This window comes from Plasmopara halstedii (genome assembly GCF_900000015.1).
Source record: "Plasmopara halstedii genome assembly, contig: Scaffold_2604, whole genome shotgun sequence".
Lineage (NCBI taxonomy): Eukaryota > Oomycota > Peronosporomycetes > Peronosporales > Peronosporaceae > Plasmopara > Plasmopara halstedii.
The window spans coordinates 330,676-334,383 of NW_020189511.1; positions in this window are offsets into that span (position 1 = coordinate 330,676).

Here is a 3,708-nt window from a genome sequence, read left to right on the forward strand (position 1 = left end):
ATAGGAATGACATGGTTGGAACACCATGAGCCATGGATTGTTTGGAGGTCAACGACCTTGGGCGCTACGCGCACGTCTCCTGGTGGAGCTTTGGCGAGTCATGAACCCACCTCTGCTAGGAGACAAAAGCGCTATTGGCGAGAGCACTGGACCGAGACGGTCAACGTGCTGGACATTGAAATGTCCGAGTTGGTTGGAACCCCGTTGTGGATAATCTATCGTTGAGTGGTACGTAACCCACTGAGCGCTGCTCAGGTATCAAACCAGTCGCTGCATGTCATGCGTGACATGGTCGGTCAGCTACACTCGTACTGGTTCTGGTTTAGAACGTAAGATCGGTAACCTTAGTAAGCTTCCTCTAAGCAAAGAGCTACGCTGCAAAGACGCATTCGCCAACAGGCAGCTCGATATTTCCACCGCCGCAAATATTATTGGCGTAAACGCAGAAGGCAAAGACGCTCTTTCGCTCAGAACTGAGACTGTATCTATATGTTTTGTATTCGGCAGAGCCGCCTATATCTAAGACCATAGGTTTTCCTGATTGCATAGAAAACCGAATTCATATGCATAACTACTGAAATACTGCGTAACACGCCAATGACCCCTGCCCAAGGAGCAGTGCGACGTCATTGACACCTTTTTTCGCGCAAAGCACGACGCAGGGATGGTACATAAGAGCAAGTCTCCCCATTCGACACCCACGTTTTGTCGGAAGCCGAACGGCAAGTGGCGTATCGTTTATGCTTACAATAAGCTCAACGCAGCCACCATTCCGACACAGACGCCGATTCCTGGAAAGGATGCTCTTCGGAATACCGTGGTGGGATGTACGCACGTAGTGGCTTCTTGTAGTGGTGTAGCCACACCATTGTGTGATTACACCAATTTGTGTAATCCACACTTTTGTACGATCACACCATCTTGCGTGACCCACCCCTGTATACCAGGGTACGTGATACCCCGTTACACTCCCCACCATCAAAATTGTGAATACCCACAATTTACATTTAACTGCTGCCTCTTATGAGGCTCGCGTGTCTGTGACACCGTTAAGTCCCTAGAGCCATCTTTAAACATTCTCCGCTCAATGAGCCCTGTGTCCATGACACGAAAAGCACCCAGCCTCGCTAGTTTCGAGGGCGCCCGCGGATTTTCTGCACGCGGTGCATCTCCGGATATTATGTCCGAGGCTTCATGGGAAGCACATCCACAGCCCTCGGCAGCGGATCGCCACACATCAGGTTCCACAACCAGTGACGTAATCTCTCGTCGATAATTTGGAGGAAATCAACAACGAGTCGGATACTCCTTTCCCAGCATGGGAAAAAAGGGAGAACGAGGTGCACCAACAGCGCGACGTGAGCCCTGCTCGAACCTTGCGGACACCGTGTACGCTCCCCGACCTCGTGACTTCGAGGGAAAGTGGTAATATCACCAATCGCCTCGACGAAGCACAAGAGCAGCAGTTGGAGGCCACCCACACGGCTCTCATGCGCTCATATTCAGGTTCGGTCTTGGACCCTCGTGTGGAATACGGCTTCCGCCCGGCGGGTCCCGCTACTGATGTAAAATACAGGATCAATCGATCGTTTGGTGTCTACGGAATCGGGCCCACGGTCACTGCACAAGCTGAGCTTCACCAGCGAAAAGCTCTCCGAGCTCCCTTCTTGGTATCTCAAGAAATCCTAATGGATAGGTACCGCGCTCGACTTCGCGCTCAAAGGGGAGGCGCTTCTGTGCCCTATTCTAGTGGAGCTCGCCCATGGCAAAACCACCGCAGATGATGAGAAGCTCTTCGAGTGATGGGTGCAGCGGCACCGGAAACTTTCCTCGCTGTCTGACTACAAATAAATGGACGTGCGAGTAGAACGCCATCTTTGGTTTGAGTCTGCCCAACTCAAAGCGCAACGCTGACTTCCTCCAACACATGGAATGATCCATCATTCCCCGCGAGCTCTGTGGTTTCTCACACGGGTGAGTCTACAACCTCAGGGCCATAACTTGAGCTCGGCTCATGGCCCTTCGGCTCTCCGGGCTACCGCCGGTAAGCACGCGGCGTACGACAACGCAGAACGACATGAACCTTCTGATCATAAGTTTTCACGACGTCTGGGCAGTCCTGCCGAAGTGGCACCTCAAACCCACGAGAGTTCTTGGAGTTTGGGTATCTTCGTCACTTCACAAGATATTGGGCTCGGCCCTGTCGACAACGTCGACCCACAAGGCATTCCACGTGATAGTGGACGCCACCATTTTCATCAAGAAGAGTCGGCGGCGGGCGATGACGACTTGGTCGATAGCCGTCCTGTGACTAGCGATGCTCTTCGTTTTTTGATGGAAAATGTCCGTCGTCATCGGTACTCCGCCGAGCATCTTGCTGAGGTCGCATACCGCTGTGCCGAAGACCTCGACAGCTTGGAGCACTTTGTGCACCGACAGCCTCGCGTTGAAGACTATCGCGCACTGTCGGAGTGGCTTCTTGCCGTCGAGAAGGCGAATACCTCACTTTTTGAGACGTTGGAGCGCCTTGCGCCGTTGGAAATATGAAGTGTTGCACTCCGTGCTCAGAACCATTTGCTGGTTCAGCCTCTGGGAGGCCGAGCGCTTTTGAGCGCCGCCCAAGCGCCACGCTTTCGCGTTCACTTGCACCGGATCCCGGTACGGCTTAAGCAAGTCCACATAAAGCACCTGGTGGGTGCGCAATCTTCTTGAAAGTTTCACCGTATACGCTAAGTCTCGTTTGGTGACGACTTAAGAGGTCTGATCAACCGTGGACGGAGCCTCGTTTTGAAGTTAGCATATATTGCATGTAGGGGATAGTTGTTAGCATTTGATTAAACCACGTCTTCAACCTCAATGTTTTCAAAATTTCATCTGCTTCATTCGTCTGCATATTCTTTCCGCATACCTTGGCTTACAGCCATCGCATCGCGAACGTGTTGCAAGACACTCAGTCTGGTAGACAGGAAGTCATCGGCTGCTTTACGAACAGTGATGGGGCTGACATCAGCTAGCCTTTCGGCTATTCCTTCCCGACTAAGCCCTGAGCCATGAGATGTCGGCGTCAGCGGGACGCGAGAATTAACAAGCCCGTTCACGTAGAACAGCATGTAGTCGGTAGATGAATGCACTGCATTATTCGAAGCAATTTCTACGATTGTCAAAATGGCGCCCCAGCGCTTCGGCGTCTCGGCGACGAATGTATTCAAGGTCGCGATTCACGCGCTCAGTCGAACCATTGGTCTGCAGATAATCTGCTGTTGACAAGGTCAAGTTGGTGTCCAGCACACTGAAGATTGCCGACCAAAACATCCCAGTGAAGCGTGGGTCTCCATTAGAGACGATTGTCTCTGGGAGTCCATGTTGTCGAAGGACACGATCTACAAACAGCGTCGCTGTACCCACACCGTCGATGGTGTCCGGCACTGCCGCAAGATGAGTCATCTTGCTCAAAAGGTTCACAAAGACCACCACGCCCTTGTGAGTCCTTTGGCAGGCCAAACACAAAGTCCCTTCTCATCGACTGCCAACACCCAGAGGGTACCGGTAAACTGGCCAGCAGCGCCGCCACATTCGGAGAGAGTTTCATTTTTTGAAACGTCTCTCACGTGCGCACATATCTGCTTGTCCATTTGTACAGCTCGGTGTATTAGTGGCAACTCACAGAGCTGTACGTCTTCTCACGACCGAGATGACCGCTAAGTGGGG